The sequence below is a fragment of the Pseudophryne corroboree genome, chromosome 8 (assembly GCF_028390025.1).
Source record: "Pseudophryne corroboree isolate aPseCor3 chromosome 8, aPseCor3.hap2, whole genome shotgun sequence".
In the NCBI taxonomy this organism is placed as follows: domain Eukaryota; kingdom Metazoa; phylum Chordata; class Amphibia; order Anura; family Myobatrachidae; genus Pseudophryne; species Pseudophryne corroboree.
In genome coordinates, this window is record NC_086451.1 from 143,260,953 (window position 1) to 143,284,338 (window position 23,386).

A 23,386-nucleotide genomic window follows, 5' to 3' on the forward strand; every position below is an offset into this window, starting at 1 on the left:
AGGAAAAAAATTGGAGAATCCACCGATAGTGGATGCATCAGTCTCCAGGCTCTCACAAAAAATTGTATTGTCTGTCCTGTGTGCAGCCTCCCTAAAAGACGCGGCTGATCGCAAAACTGAGACTACACTCAAATCTTTGTATACAACTCCTGGGGTGACCCTGAGACCCAACAATAGCATGTGGGTGGATTACGCGAGCCATTGCTAAATAGTCGGGAAACCTAATTGAGGGGTTAGATACCTTATCTCAACAGGAGATTGTTTTGCTGCTGTAACACATACAGGACTCTACAAACTTTATGGTGGAAGCTTAATGCATGCACTACCGCTATGGCAGTGTTGGCATGCAGGGGCTTATGGCTAAGCCAGAGGACTACGGATGCAGACTCCAGGAAAGGTGTGGAAGGCCTACCTTTAACAGGTAAGGCCTTATTTGGAGATGATCTAGACCAGTGGTTCTCAAACTCGGTCCTCAGGACCCCACACAGTGCATGTTTTGCAGGTAACCCAGCAGGTGCACAGGTGTATTAATTACTCACTGACACATTTTAAAAGGTCCACAGGTGGAGCTAATTATGTCACTTGTGATTCTGTGAGGAGACCTGCAAAACATGCACCGTGTGGGGTCCTGAGGACCGAGTTTGAGAACCTGTGATCTAGACAAATGGATCTCCAAAGCTACTGCGGGTAAGTCCACATACCTACCTTCTGCAGCTCCCCCAGCTAGGAAGGCCTACGTAGGACCCAATTAACAGTCCTTTCTTACTGCTAAGTTTAGGGTCAAGGCCAGAGGTTCTTCTACCACCGCCAGAGGTGCTAGAGGAAAACCACACATGGCAGCGACTGCTGGTTCACAGGAACAGAGCTCAGGCTCTGCTTCTGCTGAACCTTCAGCATGACAGTGGACTGGGAGGCCTGGAAGACAGGCAGGTGGGAGCCTGGCTAAACTTCTTCAGTCACATCTGGACAAGATCATGCCAGGATCCCTGGGTCATAGACCTTATCTCCCAGGGCTGCAGACTGGAGTTCCAGGAGCTCCCACCTCACAGATTCTTTAAATCAGGCTTACCAGTTTCACAAGAGGCAAGAATAACCTTACAGGATGCCATTCAGAAACTGTTACAGACCCAGGTCATTGTTCCAGTTCCACCTCATCTAAAAAACAAGGGTTACTACTTCAGCTTGTTTGTAGTGCTGAAGCCGGACGGTTCAGTAAGACCGAATCTGAACCTCAAGTCGTTGAACCCGCACTTACGAGTATTCAAATTCAAGATGGAGTCTCTGAGAGCGATGATCTCAGGTCTGGAGAAGGGGGAATTCTTACTGTCTCTGGATATCAAGGATGCATACCTTCACATTCCGATCTGGCCACCTCATCAGGCTTTTCTCTGGTTTGCACTGCAGAACTGTCACTACCAGTTCCAGGCCCTGCCATTTGGTCTCTCCACAACACTGAGGGTGTTCACCAAAGTGATGGCAGAGATGATGTTACTTCTCTGCAAACAAGGAGTAAACATAATTCCATACCTAGACGATCTTCTGATAAAGGCACCAACAAGGGAGCAGTTGCTGGAGAACATTGGTCTCTCAACCAGGCTACTGCTGGATCACGGGTGGATTCTGAACCTACCAAAATCTCACCTAGACACAACGCAGAGGCTTAATTTCCTGGGAATGATACTGGACACAGAGTCTCAAAAGTATTTCTTCCCTTGGAAAAGGTAATGGTAATCCTGTTGATGGTTCGGGCTGTCCTGAAGCCAACCAGGATCTCAGGGCATCTCTGCATATGCCTTCTGGGGAAAATGGTGGCCTCTTACGAGGTGATTCAGTATGGAAGGTTTCATGCAAGACTCTTCCAGCTTGATCTGTTGGACAAATGGTCTGGATCGCATGTTCACATGCATCAGAGGATTTGTCTGTCCCCAACTATGATCCAAGCCAGGAAGGGGGTAACGTCTAACCATTACCACCATATCTGGAAGAAATATGTCTCTTGGTGTGAGAGCAGACAATATTCTGCGGTGGAATTTCATCTGGGACGTTTCCTGTTTTTTCTGCAGTCGGGAGTGGATGTGGGCCTTCGTCTAGTCTCCATAAAAGTCCTGATTTCGGCCTTGTCTATTTTCTTTCAGAAACAATTGGCTTTTCTCCCTGAGGTCCAGATGTTCTTGAAAGTTGTTCTGCACATTCAACTTCCCTTTGTGCCCCCCACAGCACTTTGGGATCTCATTTTGGTGCTGCAGTTCCTCCATTTGGACTGGTTTGAACCGTTACAAGAGGTAGACGTAAAGTACATTACGTGGAAGACCATCAGACTGTTGGCTTTGGCTTCAGCAAGATGTGTGTCAGAGCTGGGGTGTTGTGTTACAAGAGCCCCTACTTAATTTTCCATGAGGATAGAGCTGAACTCAGGACTTGTTAGCAATTTCTTCCTAAGGGGGTGTCTGCGGTTCACATTAACCAACCTATTGTGGTTCCGGTTGTTACAGACACCTCTGCTCCTTCAAAGTCTTTGTATGTTGCGAGGGATTTGAAGGTGTATGTAAAGAGAACAGCTCGTCATAGGAAATTGAACTCGTTCTCTATGATCCCAATTAAAATTGGGTGTCCTGCTTCAAAGCAGTCTATTGCACGCTGGATCAGGCTCACTTTCCAGCATGCTTATTCCACGGCAGGCTTGCCAGTTCCAAAATCTTTACAGGCCCACTCTACTAGGTCGGTGGGTTCTTCTTGGGCGGTTGTCCAGGGTGTCTCAGCTTTACAGCTCTGCCGAGCAGCTACTTGGTCATGATCAAACATGTTTGCTAAGTTTTACAAGTTTGATACTTTGGTCTCTGAGGACTTTCAGTTTAGTCAATCAGTTCTGCAGGAACCTCAGCACTCTCCCACCCAGTTTGGGAGCTGTGGTACTTCCCCATGGTACAAAATGGATTCCCAGAATCCCATAGGACATAATAGAAAATAGGATTTTAATTACCTACCGGTAAATCCTTTTCTTGTGGTCCGTAGGGGATACTGGGCGCCCGCCCAGTGCTTCGTTCTTCCTGCACTGTTACTTGGTTAAGTATTCTTGTTTGGTTCAGCTGTTGCTGTTCCTATTTACATGTTAGGTTAGCATGGCTTTCCTCTTGTACTGTGTGTGCTGGTTCGAAATCTCACCACTTTCCTTTTTCTATATCCTTCTCTCAAAGTATTTCCATCCCTCGGGCACAGTTTCCTAGCCTAAGTCTGGCAGGAGGGGCATAGAGGGAGGAGCCAGCACACCTAGTCAAACTTCTATAGTGCCAATGGCTCTTAGTGGACCCATCTATACCACATGGTACTAAATTGATTCCAGTATCCCCTACGGATTACGAGAAAAGGATTTACCGGTAGGTAATTAAAATCCTATTTTTGGGCACAGATATGTCTGTTTTAAAGGTAACACCTCTACTAGACTCAAGGTTAATGTGAGTGGCAGTGATAATACACGTAAAAATATGTACAACTTTTGTGGTACAGTATGTGAGGAAAAAATTTCAAACTATAAATTTATGCTGGGGATATATGTTTAGTATGTATATACATAGTATATTTATATTTATGTACATAGATAAATAGTCCATATAAAAAAAACTTACATGTCCCTCTAAGACTTTGTAGACATGGGGGGAATTCAATTGTTTGAAAAGTCATTTGGGTGTCTGTTTTTTCCTGTCAGGCAGGAAAAAACAGACGCCCAACTGACTTTTCAAACAATTGAATAACCCCCATGATCTGACATTTCACAAAACTAGAAAAAGCAAACTTGAAAAAGCAATGAAATTCTGATCATTAAGGCTGACGATTTAATGGATGTGTTTCTTGCGCAAGACAGATATGGTATGCCATTACACCCTTTAGTTACAGTGTCTCTCACAAAATGGTGGAGATGCTAATTCGCAGATTTATGTGCTCATTGGAATACACACATGCAGTCTATGCAACTGAAGGTCTGATCAGTTATGTGGCACACCCATCACACTCAGTACCCACAATCTTCCCATTCGTCACTTCCACCGAGTCACCACAACAATGACACTGGGTTCCAACATCCTTCTAACTAAATACATCCATCTCATTCAATATACACATTCAGATCCCACAAAAAAAATGTTCTTAATTGCTAAAACTATCATACTATGTCCTTCTCTTCTCTTACCCAAACCATGCAGCTCTGTCTTCTGTTAAGACCTTTAGTTGTAAAGACTTGCTGTGTGTCTTCCAATGAGCACACAAGTCTATGAATTAGCATCCACCATTTTGTGAGTGACAGTGTCAAAGTCGAAAATATTGTACCCACATGCATCACGTGCAAACACCACAGAGTGGCCTCCGTGCGTGTGCTTGTTCTGCCATGTGTGCTCATACCCGCATGCTGCGTACATTGCCTCACAAAGTCCAGCGTATTAGCGCGTGGTATGAGTAAATACGGTAGCATACGCATCCGCGTGGAAAAGCCACAAAAACATATCTGATATTTAATCCACATAGTGCATAATTTACTCATAGCCTACATGCACCACACCAGCAAGTTACATTTGCTTCAGAGGTATAACAACAGAGGGATTCAACTTTACAGGATATGAGGGGACAGAATTAGGTCAGGATGTGATGTTTGGTATCCAGATGTACAGTATTTCAAGGTGAATATTCCGATGGCAGTTTGCAGAATGTAGCACACTCCTGCGCATATCTATGCACAGGAATACAATATTAATATCACACTGTATTTACTGTACTCCTGATATTCGGTGGGAACCCAGTGGAGGACACCTCCAACGGCACCTGGACCAGGCATTGCCCACCTATTCAAACCGACCTATGACCCCTCATGTACTGTAAATGACCAGCCCTTTGACCTATTAAAGAAAAGATTACAGATTCCTTTGTACTATGTTTTGGACAATTGTATAAAAGCCAAGCCTCCTTGCCGGTCCCAGTCTAATTCTCTGAAGATCATCCTGCTAGACTGACTGAGGACCGGATCCGGGTGGTGCAGATGAACTAACGTATGTATCCATTGGTTGTAGCTTTTCTCTCGTATTGTTGTATTTCTCTGTGAACCCCCTTTTAAGTAAATATTTGATGCTGCGTTGGAACACAACATAACATATACAATCGGTGTCACATTCCTTTCCTATTAGGGGTTTTAAAGTGCATTCCGCCGCACTGTAGCTACTTTGTGCTTACAACGTGTCAGCATGCTTACGCAATATGTACGCATTCATAGAGGTTTAACACACACACTGAGCGGTCATAGCGGACCGAACACTTGTGTATTAAGGTATTGCTTTTTCCTGAAAGTTAGACGAACTTAACAGTTGGGAGCTCGCCCGGTTCGCCACATACTTACGGATTTGCAGGCCATAACAGAACTTTGGTCCATCAACAAAGGGTGGAGACGCGTCTTAAGTAATTTTGTATTGTGTTTAAAACCATCTTGTGTTGTTAGACCTTGTCTTTTCTGTATAGTCTTAGAGGTGCTGGTGTACCCTGATGGACAAACAGGAAAAAGGTGTTTATTATTTGTGTGTAACTTTTGGCGCGAAAGCATACACAAAGCATACCGATATTTTGCATACATTCTCACATATTGTTACCATAGGTTATAATAGTCATTATAGATCTGTGTAAAGTCGGATACATTTATTTGCTATATATTTGAGTTAGTGTGTTAAGGGAGTAATTATAAAAACACGAAACGCAGTTCTGGCCTAAACGTTTAGGTATACACTCAAAAGAGGATTACCTTTGGGGGTTACTTCCGGCGAGTGTACGGAACAATTGTTTATTGTGTAAGTGAGCAGTAGTATTTTGTTGCTCACATTTATCGTGATATAGTGTGGTTTATTGAGTTGCGAACACACATTGTACACTTGGTACGGTACATGAGGAAAGCATACAGGAGCGTACACATGGCGCAGGGACGGGCACAGTTGTGTGTTTACGCAAGGTTGCATGAAGTAGCGAGCACAAGTTATAACCACACAATAGGTATAAATTTAAAGGCGGGATAAAAGATATTTATACAATAGCAAATAACTATCCGATTTTAAAAGCAGATTATTATAATACTTTGTTTAAACTGTACTTCCTCTGGGATAGGCTATCAATCAAAGGAACTGATATTTTTTTGTACAGAAAAACATTGTGTATTTGTGTGAGCTGAAAGTACGAGTGGACGCATTGAACCCTGAAAATCCGGGATCCCGTGGACAAAACACCGAACTAGAAGGGGCTCAGCTGCAAGAAGGGTTGCAACCTAGCGCATTAATCGAAGTTTGGCACATACTACAATGTGTTGGAGGAGCGTAAAAATTGTGATTTGTGAAGTGTTTTAGTGTTACGCTCTGGCTGAGGAGCGCGGCTTAAATTTGACTCCCGTGATCATAGGGCATATAGATAACAAGAATCTATAGGCCATGTGATTGGACCGCACGTCCGTGTGTTATGCGCAGCTCACCGTGATACCATTTTCGTTATTTTGCTCAGGTGTGTCATATGCGCTTTGTAGAGCATACGCAGACGTGATTGTGTAAACAAGGGGTTTTTCGCTGATTTTCTTCAGGAAATCTCCCTGGTTGACATTCACTGGAAAGGGTGATCAATAAGGTGTTTCTCATCCAACAAAAATTCCAGTGGAAAGATACCGAAAAGGAATTTTTCACTGGCCCTCTCAGGAAAATATTCCAACAGAACCTCCACTGAAAGAAATTACGTGCTGAAGGGTCTGATAGCAGTCCAAAGGTTGGGTACATCGGGTTTTCCACTGTTGGAGTGTATCTGAGTACAGGCCAGCAGGGGCTGGAGTGAGTGAAAGCACTTGGTAAGAACTTTCACCGTCTGCTTGTATTGTTCATTTGGTGTTTGTGCAAAAAAAGCCCACAATGGGAGCCAAGTGCACACGGAAGAGACGTTCAGCAGCCAGGGTTCAGGCTGAAGAAGAAGGGCCAAGAGGGTCCGCAAGGTTGGTAATGTGTGGTAAGTATGGTACACATGTAGAGGCATTTTGTGATGAATGGGTATGTATGACTACGGGGGATAAGGCATAATTTCCTAGGATGGGTAGTTTTAAACCAGAGGTACTGCAGAATGTAAGGAATAAAATAAGTCTGATCAAGTCTAAGAAACAAGGGATCAGACATAACAACCGTTTAAATATATGGCAACAAGAGGGAGATGTGCAAAGGGAGCTGGCTCGCACAGCAAGTTCCAAACCTGACAGGAAGGTGATTGCGAGTGCATCACCACCGCCATATGTCGATGGAGAGAAACCAGCTACAACTAATGGTACATTGGTAAATGATAGCAAAATGCATAATAAGTGCATTAACCCTAATCCCTGAAAGTTGTATCCTGTTTTGAATTCTCCCGAAGGTTGTGAGGAAGACGACGAGCCTAGCATGATATCATCACTCTACCTAGCAGCTACCATGCAGGACACTCAGGTGGCCATGGCCCAACCGGTGAGAACAGTGGCAATGCCCCCAAGTCGAGGGGCGAATGAGGTTGTGTCCACCGGTAAGTATGGAACCGTACATTATGCAGAGACAATAGCTCCCCGTATTATAGAGACAAACAGAAATGAAGTGGTTGAGTTAAACCCAGTCAGGGTGATTGCAGTCCCCAATGGGAAGACTGATAATCAGGGAGTAACCCCCATCAGGAACATTGCAATGCATTGTCCTTGGTCCCGAACAGAACTGAGGTCAATTATGTCAGAATTCCCCGATCCCAGAAAAGATGCCAGAAATTTATTAAAGAACTGGGTAATGCCCATGAGCCCACACACAAAGATTGGCGGATAGTGCAAAGAGTGAGTCTACCCTCTAATAATGACATCCCAAAGTTCAGCTGACTGCAAACTAGATGTAGAAGTGCCTCTCACTGATGAGTACAGCCAGGAGAATGTAAGGCAGATTAATATACAATTAGGATTGTATTTCCCTACTGTTGTTAAGTGGAACAAAAATTTCTCCATAAGACAGAAGGAAAGTGGAACGGCATCCGAGTATTTCCATAGAGCACTACAGGAAATAGCTAGAAACACTGGGATAGAGGATATAAAGGAAAATGCCAACCACAGGGAGGTAGCTGTCTCTGTACTAATGGACGGACTAAAGGAGGCATTGAGGGCCAGAGTGCAAACCTTTCTGCCAAATTGGAGAGGCATCACGGTAGCTGCACTGAGGGAATCCGCAATCGAGCACGACCAAAATATCACTAAGCACAGGGAGTCACAAGGGGATAGGTTGATGCTGGTAAGTATACAGGCACTGGAAGGGATGTCTGTCCAACCAACCTACACCCCAGACCCCTGACGATTGGAAAATGTCAATAACATGTTTTAATTGCAGGAGGGAAGGGCACGTTGTCGGGGATTGTAGGAGTAATGGGACACATACTAAATATAGATCCCCTAGACCAGAATACGAACCACGGTACCAAACACATAGATGGGATCAGGGAACACATAGGAGGGATTACGAGCCACATAGAGGGGAAACAAGGAGGTACCCACCTAAGAGGGACTGGCAGACCCCCAAAAATCCACAGCTATCCCCTGCACATATTGTAGCTGCCAATGCTGTGCGAGAGGGTCCAAAAACACAATAGAGGTCAGGTCATACCTGTAGTCTGCAGCTGGTGAAATTGATTGCTGGCCTTGGAGGTGAACCTGAGGTCATGGTCAATGTAGCTGGTATACCACAACCTTTTCTTGTAGATACAGGGACGACCAGATCAGTGCTAAACTCTACCATACGTGTAACAACCACGGGTAAAATGATTTCAGCAATGGGAGTAACGGGAAAGGCACTGCAGTACCCTTTGAGTAGACCTGCAGAGATTACGATAGGGCCCTTGCATACCAAACATTCTTTCCTGTTGGCTGCATCGGCTCCAACTAATCTACTCGGCAGAGATTTGTTGTGTAAAATGCGGTGTGTCATATACTGTACCCCTGAGGGTGTGTTCCTAGATATCCCTGAGAACCATGCACAGGAAGTACAAGATATATTAGACTCAAAGGCTAATGTTACACTCCACCGTTATAGACACATGTCCAACGCAGGTAGAGGAAATGATCTCGCAAATACCGAGTTCCCTTTGGACCATAGCTGGACAGGACACTGGATTGATGGCGAATGTAGCCCCAGTAGTAGTACCAATAAAAGGTGGCAGGGTAACTCCAAAAATCTCCCAGTACTCTCTGAAACCAAGGGTGTAATAAGGAGTATACCCCATCATAGGACGGCTGCTACAGCAGGGCATCCTAGTCAGGCCGTCCAGCACAGCCAACAGTCCCATTTTCCCTGTGAAAAAGAGTGGGGGGAGGGGTTACAGGCTAGTGCAGGTTCTAAGGGGGATAAACAAGATAGTTGAGAGGCAATTCCCCGTAGTGCCCAATCCAGCCGTCATCCTCATGCAGATTCCCTCCACCTCTAAGTTCTTCGCTGTCATTGATCTCTGTTCAGCATTCTTTTCTGTCCCTCTCCACCCTGACAGCCAATACCTCTTTGCTTTCACCTACAAGGGAGTATAGTACACCTGGACCCGTCTCCTCCAAGGTTTCATTGACAGCCCAAGTATTTTCTCCCAGGCCCTACATGACTGTTTGCAATCCTTTCAACCTGAGAATGGGTCAGTACTGATACAATATGTTGATGACTTGTTGTTATGCTCTGATTCATTCGAGTCATCCCTGCCAGACATTAAACAGCTTCTGTTTCATCTCTCCCAGACAGGACACAAAGGTGGTTATTCCGAGTTGTTCGCTCGTTGCCGATTTTCGCTATGCTGCGATTTGTTGCTAAACGCGCATGAGCATGGTATGCAGAGCGCATGCGCTTAGTTATTTAACACAAAACTTAGTAGATTTGCTGGTGTTCGTGCAACCCTTTTCAGTCGCACTGCTGATCGTGAATGATTGACAGGAAAGGGGCATTTCTGGGTGGTAACTGAGTGTTTTCTGGGAGTGTGCTAAAAAAATGCAGGCGTGTCAGGGAGTGTCTGGAGAAATGGGGGAGTGGCTAGACGGATGCAGGGTGTGTTTGTGACATCAAACCAGAAACTAAACGTACTGAGCTGATCGCAATCTAGGAGTAGGTCTGGAGCTACTCAGAAACTGCAAAGAATTATTTAGTAGCAGTTCTGCTAATCTTTCATTCGCTATTCTGCTAAGATAAGATACACTCCCAGTGGGCGGAGGCCTAGCGTTTGCAATGCTGCTAAAAGCAGATAGCGAGCGAACAACTCGGAAAGAGGGCCAAGGTTTCAAAGGATAAGTTGCAGTTGTGCCGGACTAAGGTTAAATACTTGGGACACTGCTTGACACAAGGACTCAGACACCTGACCACTGACATAATACAGGCCATCCGCGACATGACTCTGCCGCAAACTCAGCAACAGATCCGCACTTTCCTAGGAATGTGTGGGTATTGTCGGAATTGGATACCGGGGTTCTTTATTCTGGCACTACCTTTGCAAGAAATGGTCTCCTCAAACAAACCAGAATGGGTCTCTCATACAGAAGAGTCCAAACTGGTGTTTGAAAGACTAAATCAGTGTTTGTCACAAGCACCAACATTGGGGATGCCAGATTGCGAGAAGCCCTTTGAGTTGTACGGTACCGAAAGCGCTGGGTGCACGGCAGGAGTCTTAACACAGAAACATGGTGATGCCAGCAGACCGGTAGCCTACTACAGTGCACAGATTGACACTGTTGCACGGTCTCTCCCCACTTGCCTACGAGTTGTTGCAGCCATAGCTTTGTTGGTAAGTAAAAGCGAAGACGTAGTGTTAGGACACGACCTGACCATCCATACACCACATGCAGTATCAGCCTGGCTAAACTCCGCACAAACCAGGCATGTCTCTTCCGCTCGGTATACAAAGTGGGAACTATATCTGATGGCCCCTGTAAACATCACCATAAAGAGGTGCAGCACACTAAATCCTGCAACTTACTGCCAAGTGTGCCTGGTCATGCACAAAGGGTGGAGGATGAGAATGATGGTGAAGGAGGATTTAGTGCAGACACTGATACGCATGATTGTATGGAATACCTGAACCAGACTTTCACTGCGAGACCTGACATCAGTGACAACCCACTGGAAGTCGTAGACTTTACCTTCTACACTGACGGTAGTTGCCCCAGACAGACGGACTCAGGAGACCTGTGCACCGGATACACAATTGTAGATGACGAAGGTATCATAGAAGCTGAACCCCTTGGTCCACCTCACTCAGCACAAGTCTCTGAGAAGTAGTAGCATCAGCAGCAAGGCCCTATCTTCACCTTGAGGGTTGACAGCTCCATTAAGCTCTATTGCATAGCCACCATCTTCCCTGGGCTTCCAGCATCTTCACCTGCAGGGTGGAGGCCTTAAAACTCTTTTGCATGGCCCTCACCCATCCAGGACTTCCTTGGTATCTTTACCTGGGGAAATGTGGCCTTTACAGCTTCTTTCTTGAGTCAGTTTTCACAGCCACTCCTGTATCAGTCTGCCTGTCCCTGTCCTTTGCTGGTTAATTTAATCCAGCCTAAGGAAGTGGGGTGATGACTGGGTGAGTCGCGATTGGCACACTGCAGCAATCTTGAATTTCAAAGATGGTGCTTGTTAGCAAGCCAATCACGATGGCCAGTTATCACAGTTTTGCCTGCTTATTGACTGGTGGCCCTCCAAATGCAGGAAACCTCGTGGGTGCAGGGAAGGGGTTCAGGATGAGTGATAGAGTAGTAGAACAGTGTGTGCGGGGAGGGAGCGTAGAGTGAGTGTAAAAAAGCAGTGTGTGCAGGGAGGGAATGCAGGGTGAGTGGTAGTGTAGAAGAACAGTGTGTGTTGGGGAAAGTTTGCAGGGTGAGGGGTAGAAGGGAGGAGGGGGTGCAGCATAAGGAGTAGTGTAGGAGAGAAGTTTGTGCTGGGAGGTAATACAGAGTGTGGGGTAGTGTAGAAAAGTAGTGTGCACAGGGAGGAGGCGCAGGGTGAGGACTAGATTAGGAGATCAGTGTATGTAGGTAGTGAGTATACACTAGGGGTAATGGTCTGGATGGGGTGCAAGGTGAGGAGTAGGGTAAGAAAGCAGTGTGTGTGCAGGGTGAGCCTTAGTCTAGCATACCAGTGTTTGCAGGGAGGTAATGCAGAGTGAGGGGTAGTGTAGAAGAGAACTGTGGAGAGGGGGTGCAGGGTGAGTGGCTGTGCAGTATGTGCGCAGTGGTGTAGGATGAGGGATAGTGTGGGAAAGCAGCATGTGAGAGCAGGGGCTGCAGGGAGAGCAGCAGTGTAGGAGAGCAGTTTGTTCAGGAAGAGGGTGCAGGGTTAGTGGTTGTGTAGTAGGGGAGTGTGTGTGTGTGGGGGGGTGAGGTGGATGAAGGGTAGAGTAGGAGTGCAGTGTGCACGGTGAGGAGTGCAGGGTGAGGGGTAGAGTAGGAGAACAGTGTGTTAGGAGGGGTTGCAGTGCAAGTGTTAGTTTAGGAGAGCAGGATGTCTTAGAGGAGGGGGCACAGGGTGAGGAGTGGGGTCGTAGAGCAGCATGTGCTTGGACAGGGTGCAGGGTGAGCAGTGTGTGTGAGGAGGGGGTGCTGGGTTAAGCATAAAGGTGAGAAACTGGTGAAGCGTGAGGAGTAGCATTAGAGCGCAGTGTTTGTGGGGACAGGGTGCAGGTTGAGCGGTAGTTTAGGAGAACTGTGTGCTGTGAGGGGAAGCAGTGTGAGGGGTAGTGCAGGTGAGTAGAGTGTGTGAGGATGGGTTTCTGGGTGAGGGTTACTGTAGGAGAGCAATGTGTGCTGGGAAGGGGTGCAGGATGAGTAGTGTAGGAGAACAGTGTTTTCAGGGAGGGGATGCAGATTAAGGGGTCCAGTAGAAGAGAAGTGTTTGTGGGGAAGGGGTGCAGGGTGAGCAGTTTAGAGGACAGTGTCATGAAACATTATGGACGTCATGGACCTAATCCCAAAAAATTGTAGCAACATATTATATACATCTTTATACTAATAGGATGCACAAGCAGCTTCTGCTGAATAAAATGATATGTGGCATACCTATATTCTGCTTGTGAGTGAGGCTGTATCTGCATGCAAAATTTAACATTACAGTGATTTCCAGGAAAACACTGTAACATAGCATTTGCTATACAGTTACAGTTGCAGTCTCACACTGGACATAGGCATGCCACATATCATTTTAATCTGCAGTCTGCTTGTGCATCATATTTGCATAGTGATGCGTATAAGACATATTTGGCATGAAATATTTGAATTATGTGAAGAGCACAAACTTATAACGCATTAAGATCTTTCCTCTGAACCATACCCTTTCCAATCAATAAGATTTTGCAGTTGCCCAAAGCAGCAGCAAGAGTCCACTATCTTATCTACTTAAAACTCCTTTCCTTGGCAAGTCAGAACTTGGGGAGTCTTAGATGGAGAAGTTTTGAAGCTATTTAAACCAGCAGTCGCAACAGGGAGATATGGAAGGAATTCAGAATGCGCAAATGAGATGTAAGTTTCAACTTATATGCCACCGGACTTAGTACTTGTTCAATAACAAAATGCCCAATAAATTGAGGGGCAAGTTTCATAGTTGGGACTCCAAGTCTTAGATTCCTTGTTGAAAGCCACACACGATCTCTAGGTATGAAGCTAGGTACTGCTCTCCATCTATGGTCCGCAAATATTTTATAACTATGTGAGGCTTTCTTCAGAGACACATGAATTTTCTCCAAATTTTGGTAATTTGTTGTAAAGTATCAGAGGCTGCTGAAACTTCTATAGCAGGCATGAACTGAAAGTCAAGAATTTGTGGATGCTGTCCATAAACTGTGTAGTAAGGCATCTCATTGGTGGTGGAATGATACCAAAAATTATGAGTGAATTCACCCCAAAGTAAAAATTCTACCCAGTTGTCTTAAGATGAGGATACAATACATTCTAAAGCCGCATCATCACAGTGCAATATAACTACCGACATGGACTATATAATCCATATCGGTAAAAAACATAGTGAATATCGCACCGTGTGTATAATAATAATAATAATAATAATAATTTTATTTATATAGCGCTCTTTCTCCAATAGGACTCAAGGCGCTTAACAGATACACAGCATAATATAGTACAGAAAAATAATGAAGTACATTTTTCATAAAATACAGAAGCATGAAGATACTAAAAGAGATACTATGGAAATGCTTGAGTAAACAGGAAAGTCTTGAGTCTACTTTTGAAGGATTCTATAGTTGGGGCCTCTCGCACTGTGCTGGGAAGTGAGTTCCATAGAGTCGGAGCCGCATGACTAAAAGCTCGACCCCCAGATGAATTACGGTAGATTCTAGGTACTGCTAAAAGTCCTTCATCTACAGATCGCAGTAATCGAGTGGGGCAGTATGGGATCAGAAGCTGTTTCAGGTACCTTGGGCCTTGGTCATGTAATGCTTTGAAACTCAGTAAGCCAATCTTGAAGAGGATTCGCCATCTTACAGGCAGCCAGTGAAGGGAGTAGAGGATGGGTGTTATGTGGCTGGAACGGGGCTGGTTGGTTAACAGCCTGGCAGCTGTGTTTTGCACCAGCTGTAAGCGTTGCAATTCTTTTGCTGGTAGACCAAGGTAGAGGGCATTACAGTAGTCTAATCGAGATGATACAAATGCATGTATGACTTTTGGCATATCATCTGAGGGAATTAAGTGCTTGATTCTGGCTATGTTCCTCAGGTGAAAGAATGAGGATTTGATTGTGGCTGATATCTGATGTTTAAGTGTCAAGCCATCATCCAGGACAACGCCAAGATTCCGCACATGATCACTGGTCTGTAATTCTGAATCCCCGAGTGTAAGTCCAGTTGGTTGGCTATGCTGCAGTCTTGTCCTTTGATGTTGCGGTCGTATTATAAGGACCTCTGTTTTATCCGGGTTCAGTCGCAGCCAACTGGCGCTCATCCACTCCTGTAGTTCAGCTAGACAGCCATTCAGGGTTGCTACTGGGTTATCAGTGCCCGGAGCAAAGGACAAGTACAGTTGTGTATCATCTGCATAGCAGTGGTAGACCAGGCCATGGCGCCTGATTATTTCGCCCAATGGGAGCATGTATACTGCAAAAAGCATGGGGGATAGTATAGAACCTTGTGGGACACCACATGGCAATGGCACTGGTGGTGATGAGTATAATCCAGATGATACTCTCTGTGACCTGCCTGTGAGAAATGATTTGAACCAGTTTAGGACTGTGCCATCCAGACCACAGAAGTGTATCAGTCGCTCAATCAGAAGCCCGTGGTCCACGGTATCAAATGCTGCCGAGAGATCCAGAAGGATTAATATTGAACAGTCACCTCTGTCTTTTGCCATCAGAAGATCATTTAACACACACACCAGGGCTGTTTCAGTGCTATGTCTTCTCCTGAATCCTGATTGAAATGGATCATAAATATCATGGGTTGTCAGGCGAGTTTCCAGTTGATTTGCAACCACTTTCTCAATAACCTTTCCTAGGAAAGGAAGGTTTGATACCGGTCTGTAGTTGGACATGCAGTCGGGATCTAAATTAGGTTTTTTAAGAAGTGGTCTAACAATTGCTTCCTTTAGGGGTCCAGGAAAAATGCCTGTCTGCAAAGAGCATTGAACAATTTTTGCAAAGACAGGACCGATTATATCCGTACAACCTATTAGAAGCTTGGTTGAGGCTGGGTCCAGACCACAGGTGGTGGGACGCAAAATCCGAGCAATTTCAGCAGTGTCCTTTACATCCACTGGGTCAAAGCTGGTCCATGAAGGCAGGTAGCTTATATTGGCAGGCTTTGTAGTTTGGCTCTCCTTTGATGGCACTGTGGATATTCCAGCCCGGATGGTGGATATTTTATCTGCAAAGAAGTTTGCAAACTCGTTGCATCTTGCTTGGGAAAGGGTCTCATCAGTCTGCAGGCATGCTGGCTTGCACAGCATCTCCACTGTGCGGAAAAGTTGAGCTGGCCTATTGTTTGCTGCTGTGATCTCATTTGACAGGAACTGTGATTTCTTGCGAGTGATTGTCGATTGATATTCTTCGTTATGCTTTATTAGTTTTATTTTGTCATCCACTAGGTTAGTCTTCCTCCATCGTCTTTCCAGTCTACGCCCCCTTTTCTTGAGCTCACTAACACTGTTGTCGTACCATGGAGCTTGACGATGTGGTTTACGAGGTCTTATACGCACAGGGGCGATAATATCAATTGCAGCCTTAACATCCCTATTATAATAACGGACTAGGGAACAGGGATCTTCACAGGCACCCAGTATAGCAGAGAGATCCATATTTGCTGCAAGAGCCTGGGGAGTCATACCCCTCCTTGGACGGTATCTGGTCAACTCCACGGGCAGAGATCTTATTTGAGGGGTTGCAACTGAGAACCAGAGGGAGTAGTGGTCTGACCAGATGACTGGGTTTATTTTTAGGTCAGTGACTTCTAATCCAATCTGAAAGACAAGATCAAGAGTGTGACCACTTTTATGTGTGGCAGAGGGAATTATCTGTGTGAAGCCCAGACCATTCATTGTGCACAGGAGGTCTTGGCCAAGGCGTGAGAGCTCATCATCCACCCATGCATTGAAATCCCCGAGGATGAGCCATCTTTGATGTTCCAGAACCAGGCCAGCAACAGTGTCTGCAATTTCTTGTAGAAATATCTTTCCATCTCCAGGTGGCCGGTAGATGAGAAGTACTCTGAAACCTAATCCTGTCGAACTCTGGGCAGCAATGCACTCAAATGAGCGAGTAGTTTCAATAGGGTGGACCCTAAGTTTAAGTTCATTTTTGAAGCAGATAGCCACCCCGCCACCCCTGCGGTCCAGTCTTGGGTTGTGGATGACAGAGTAGTTTGTTGGTACCGCAGCCTCTAATATAGGTGCTGCATTTTCATCTAGCCAGGTCTCTGTAATACAGGCTAGATCTGCAGATTCAATAAGGTCAGCAATTGTTGCAGTCTTGTTTCTTATAGATCTGGCATTACAAAGGACTGACCTGATTGGGCATACCAGAGGGCCTTCCGTTTTCTTTATGTTAATTGCAGGAGCTCTGGGTATGGGGGTCACAAAGCGAGAGTTGACAGTTCTGTCCTTCCAAACATAGGGCCGTCTTTTGGGTATTACTTCTATTTGATTGTTCTTTGTGTATGGGGGTGAGCAGGTGGGCAAAGGACGTAGATGGTTACCGGGGGAAATAAGTTTCCTGCCTGCTCGCTTCCCACGAATGCGCCTGTTTTTTCTTTTTAAAATGCCAAGGGATTGGAGAATAGAAGCCTGTGATGGTGTGATAGGAACTGCAGAACGTGGTGGGCGGAGTGAAAGAATGAAGCTGGAGCAATATGTATACATTTGGTCATCAATGACAGATTACTATGAGTTTGAGCTGCATATGATGATGAGAGAGGGAGAGAAAGCAGTGTTTTTTTGTTTTTGTTTTTTTTTTCTTCCTTTTTGTGTTTTGTTTTCCCCCAATCGGTATTTGGTCCAAAATTCTAATGGGTTTATGAACAAAGTTATTGCTATAACCTATTGGGTATATTTGAAGCAAGTGATAAATAAAATAGCTGCTGATTTAATCAATTATCCTAGCATAGGCAGACTTTTGGGAAGGTGTTAGAAGCCAATTCCTACTGTGTAGGTGTGAAAAGTCTCAGTGTGAGAGGCCTTTGAAGTAGGTTTCTTGTGTGTGGGGGGAAGTGATAACATGTCCTGGGAAATGGATCCTGAGTTGAAACAGTGAGCCTTCAGCAATTCAGAGCCTGAATATACTGATATTAGTAGATTAATGCAATAAGTCAGTTATTAGTTGCTCAGAGAACAGAGGTGGATGATGTCTTAGTGAGGGGCTAGATGTAGCCAAAGATAGGTTGTAATCCACAGTACCTTATCTGGGCAATGTCCAATGCAGAGTGCAGCAGCTGCTAAACTGAAGGATTTCTCAGTGGAGGTTTGCAGAGGATTCAGTCCAAGATTCAATCCAGTGTGTATCTCAGCGCAGGAATGCAATCCGTTGGTTTTGATGAGATGCCCGCGTAGAGTAGTACAAGTTAAAGGTAAGTCCTTGGATATTTCTGATGATTCATAGGTCAGTTGTGGTGAATTTAAGCTGTTTTATGGAGATGATCAGGAGCATACAAAAGGTGAGGCAGCCATCTTGGGCGCCCCATTAAACACTCCTTGTGATGCTGATGCGCACTCCTGTGTGGTCGGTATCGCAAGAAAAAATAGACTGTGCAGGCAGGTCAATTTTGACTAGAAAGGGTACAATCTGGTACATAGTATGGTCAAAATTGGCCATAGTCAAAATTGTACATAGCCAAAATCACACTGTATATAGTCAATATCGGTGGTTCTCGGCCACAGGGAGTTCAAGGGAAATCTCATAGTGCAAATCGGCCACATAGACGGAATCGAACTGTGTGTATGCCCCATAACAAAAAATTCTAGTTCTAGGGACTCACACTCCCTGTTTGACCATTTTTCTGTGGGTGATAGGCTGATGAGAATCTTAACTTGCATGGCGGAGCACAATGCCCTCCAGAATCTGGCCACAAATTAATTATCTCATTGTCAGGTTTTTAGGACGTTGGTTTGGAGAGATCTACAGTAAGATGTGCATGCTTTTTTTAGAGGGCAGGAAGCTAGGTGGATGTAAATAATTCCTTCTCACAGAATATCAGTGGAAGCAAAGGTAGCTAAGATATACAGTCATGATATGGGACACTTGGCAATAACAGACAGGACCTTCTACAATAGCAATAAGAACTGTGTCTATACTGAAATGACAGGAATAGCCTGATGCAAATATCTGGGATGGAACCAGAAAAGCTTGATACAGGGATCCAGACTGGAACTTCATTAGTTTGGTGCTGGGATCTGGACTGGAACCAAAATAGCTTGACACTGGGATCCTGACTGTAACTGGAATAGCTTAGTACAGGAATCTGGGCTGCAACAGGAATGGCTTGGCAAAATAATCCGATATGGAACCGGAATAGCTTAGGACAGGAATCCAAAAAAGCTTGGTGCGAAAATAATATGATAGTTAAACAGCAAGGCAGTTACACAGAGAGTGTTGTTTACCACGCCGAATCCTGACAGTACCCCCCTTTTGAAAGTTGCCTCAGGACAACTTCTTGGTTTCTTTTGAAACTTGGCATGAAAAGTTTGAATTGTGGAGCATGAACAGCAAAAGAGTTTATCTGGGCTCTTTTTTCTGAGCCGTACCTTTTCCGGTCATTGAGGTACTGTAAACAACCATACCTAATGCAAGAGTCCAGAATTCTTTCCACTTCAAATTCGATACCTAAATGGGTCGGAATGTGTGGAGTCTTGGGAGGCATTGAATGAAATTGGTTCAAGATGTTGTAGTAGAGAAATGTAAAAAGAATTTGGAATTCTGATATAAGGAGGCATTTTCAGCTGTAAGCCACAGGATTAATTACCCGGTCAATTGGAAAGTGTCCAATGAACTGGGGGGTAAACTTCAGTACCCTGAGTCTGAGATTGTGGGTGGACAGCCAAACATGCAAAGAAAAGATATTAATATCACAGCTGCGCTGAGGCTGCTAACGTGTTCAGCAGAAAAGAGTATTGCCCTCACTCCAGAGCAGAAAATATTACCAAGAAGAACCACCACACGATAGTGCACACAATGCTTAATAAAATTGTTCACAGTCCTTCAGTTTAGAAGATATTCACTGGATCTATGATGATTTTTTTCTCAGCACCGCAAATGAATAAATAACACATCATAGTATAACACTGTTGTGCTTTCATTCAAAATCTTCACATAAAATATCATATGCTCCTACCAAATGGCGTGGTCTGTCAATTTATTGGCAGACAAACTCGCTTCAAGGAGCGGATCTTGGCCGTATTGTTGTAAATGGACAGCTGATATTCCACACCTCTGATTACTCCAAATAACATGTGAATTAGAAAAAAAACTTTCCATAGTTAGAACTGGACAGAATTTTTATTATTAAAAACAAGCATAAAACATGCGTACCAGAAACAATAGTCTACTATTGTAGGTAGACACTTAAAACATAAAACAGGTTATCACAATACAGATGGCGAGACTCCTACCAGATGGTATTGTCTACTGGGTAAGTAGACACATAAGGCTCAAGTCATTGAGGCGTCCCTGGATACCATTCATAAGATCCTTTGGTAAGTGTTGCACCATCTGTGACCCTTTCCTCACCAAGGAGGAAAGGGTCACCTGTTTTATGTTTTAAGTGTTTACCTACAATAGCAGACTATTGTTTTTTGTATGCATGTACAGTTTTACACTATGGAAAGTTTTCTCTAATTCACATGTTATTTGGACACCCTGGACGCCGGAGACCCCTAGCCAAAATGCTTAATGTTGGCTGCAGCATTGAGGGGTTTACCCCCATGCTGTAATGCCATCTTTAAATACTGTATCAGCGCTAGGCTGCAATTTTAAAATCCAGATATATGGGGAAAGGAAAGACAAAAAAAATTCCTTTTTGGGAGCACTATTCAATGTAAATTCATACAGGATAGAATCAGAATATGAGTCTGAAATAAATGTGATGATGAATCATCTAAAACAACATTTATTCTGTTTATTTTAAAATAAAGACCTATATGGTCAAAAATGTAAGAGTCTCGATCTTCTCCATTAGTATGAATTCAAGACAAAAAAAGGTGAAATATATAAATATTAATCGTGAGAGTATATAAAAATTATAGAGTAAAAAGGATTCAGCGCTAAAAACTATTTCAAAATAGAAACATTTAAAGTTTAATATACAGATAAACATTCATTCATAAATGTATATCATACATAAAAATTACTGTTGAAACAGATAAAATTAAATACACCAGAGTTGAGATAGGGCAAAGGGCAACATTGCTGATTTTGCTAGATTACTTCTTGAAATGCTGGGAATATTATTTGAAGAAAAGCCTGATTCCTAGGGAGGTTTTAGTACCAAAGTTACCAGTTCCACTTGAATGAGTCCTCCAATAGGTTAGCACTCCTGTAGGAAATGGAGATCCTCTTACTGGTTGGATTTTCCCATACTGGTACTGTGCTGTAAAAGATGGACCAAGGCAAGGTCCTGCCAATGTTCTCCAGGAAAATGTCCCAATGGACCACAGTTCCCAATTCGTGGATCAGGCTGATCTCAGAGATTCAAGGTCCCAGTCTTATCACCTAACGCGTTTCACTGCTACAGCAGCTTTTTCAAGGTGTACATGCAGTGTGCAATGAGCCCTTATATAGCAGTGTTGATCACAATGCCCCACAGGTGTGTAAAAATCAATCAATTAAAAAAAAATTCAAATTCAAGAGCTAGCCTAGCTAGATTATAGTGTTAGTAGCCAGATAGACAGTCCTATTAAACAATCACAAAAAACGAAATTAGGAAAGTATTAAAAACTTACATTTAATATTTCTATTTTGGTCACATGATCGTTAGTCCCGAAAGTGGGATGTATAACAACATCCTCTTAGACTTGAGTGTCAAGCCTCTGTTTCATTTCGAAACTAGAAAGATGATGTGGCCAATCATTAGCTAGTCACGTGATCTGGTTCCGATCACGTGACATAGCAAATAACATGGTTGCTTAGCAACATTGGTAGCTGATATAGAAAGAGTGTCAAGCCTCATTTTGATTTTAAACTGGTAAAGATAGTATAGCCAATCATTGGCTGGTCATGTGATCGGATTATGATCATGTGATACACCTATTCACCTAGTTGCCTAGCAACATAGATGTCCACTAAACGATGTTTTTTAGGGAAATAAACAAATAGACAATCTAACTCCAAGTGCAATAGTCAAGACTGTACAGCGCACAGTGGCCGCCGCTGCCACCAGACAGCTGCCGCCGCCGGGCACATCACGCGCCGTGATCAGTGGCCACAGAACATGCCCTGCAGCACCAGCCACCCAGTGACAGCAGCGGCCGCCGCGCGCCACCCAATCCACAGGCATAATTATAGTTCAAAGGGTAAACATTAATCCATTCCTCTGGACGCTACCTGAGATCTTGGTTGCTTAGCAACCAAATAGAGCAGTTTCTTAAGGGAAAGAATAAAAATAAAACAGAGCCCATAGTTAATGTTTATGTTCACAATTGGGATTATAATTATCCCTCTATTTCTTCTGTAGTATAACAATGAAACTCAAAATGCATACAAAAAATTATAAATAATAATAATAAATCCAAGGGTTATTTTGTTTACAGAACATCAGCATTAGAATGTGATCTTTTTTATTTTTTTTGTATACGTTAAATCAAAACACGATTAGATCCACAATGTAATCATATATAATTAGCATGATGTTTATTGAACAAAATACAATCATAATTAATGTACCGGGCAAATTAATAAATGCCTATCTAGTCCAATATATATATTATATTAAATTGATACTATATCTAGTTTAATCAAAAGAGCAGGAGACATCAAATGACACTCCTCAAACATCCAAACAGAAATGTAGTTACTCACAGAACGGCGTTCAGCTCCAGAGCCTCATTGAGGCCACTGGGGTATAATGAATCAAGCTGAAAGGTCCAGAAAATTTCCTGCTTACATAAACGAATAAACCTGTCTCCCCCCTCTCCGTTTTCTTAATATGTTCCAAACCTATAACTGTTAGAGACACTGGATCTTTATTATGAAATTTTAAAAAGTGTCTAGGAACACTATGATTGGTAACACCATTGATAATTTTCCTACGGTGTTCCATGAATCTTGATTTTAAGCTTCTAGTAGTCCTGCCTACGTAATTCAATTTGCAACCGCATTGAAGGCGATAAATTACCCAGGAAGTGTTGCAGTTGATCAGGCTAGATATTTTTAGAATTTTCTGATCGACAGGAGAAGTAACTACCTTAGTTTTATTACATACATAGAGACAAGTGGTACATCTGTTGGCTCCACACTTATAGAATCCACAGATTCCTGATGTAAGCCAAGAGTTATCCCCTGGGGTTCTCAGACGTGTGGTTTTCAACTTACTAGGAGCCAATAAGGTTTTGAGAGACTTGTTCTTCTTAAAAATAAATTCTGGGTTAGGAGGGAGTAATTTAAACAGGACAGGATCACTCTTCAGCATAGGATAATTTCGTTTAATAATTGATTTGATGTTTTTAGATTCGTTGTTAAATTTAGAGATGAACGCCAATTCTCTATTTCTGCCTTCTACATGTTCGGCCTGAGTTTTGTGCAACAGTAGTGATTGTATATCTAATGATAAAACTTCTTTCATAGCGTTATCTAATATATATTGGGGATATTCTCTGTCTCTAAATCTGTCAAGTAATTGATCCGCCTGAGACAGAAAGGATTCCATAGTTGAGCAGTTTCTACGGAGTCGCATC

The 23,386-nt window shown here is 43.7% G+C and overlaps 1 long non-coding RNA gene across 1 annotated transcript in view; it reads right to left on the bottom strand.

Moving 5' to 3' along the window:
- Positions 1-21,513, bottom strand: part of LOC134947568 (uncharacterized) — a 34,304-nt gene extending 12,791 nt beyond the window's left edge. Inside the window, exons 1-2 of the long non-coding RNA XR_010182627.1 lie at positions 21,437-21,513; positions 5,378-5,517 (exon numbers count right to left, since the gene is read on the bottom strand). This is a non-coding gene — a long non-coding RNA (uncharacterized LOC134947568). The remainder of the gene's footprint in view (positions 1-5,377; positions 5,518-21,436) is intronic.
- Between the last annotated feature and the right edge of the window lie 1,873 nt (positions 21,514-23,386).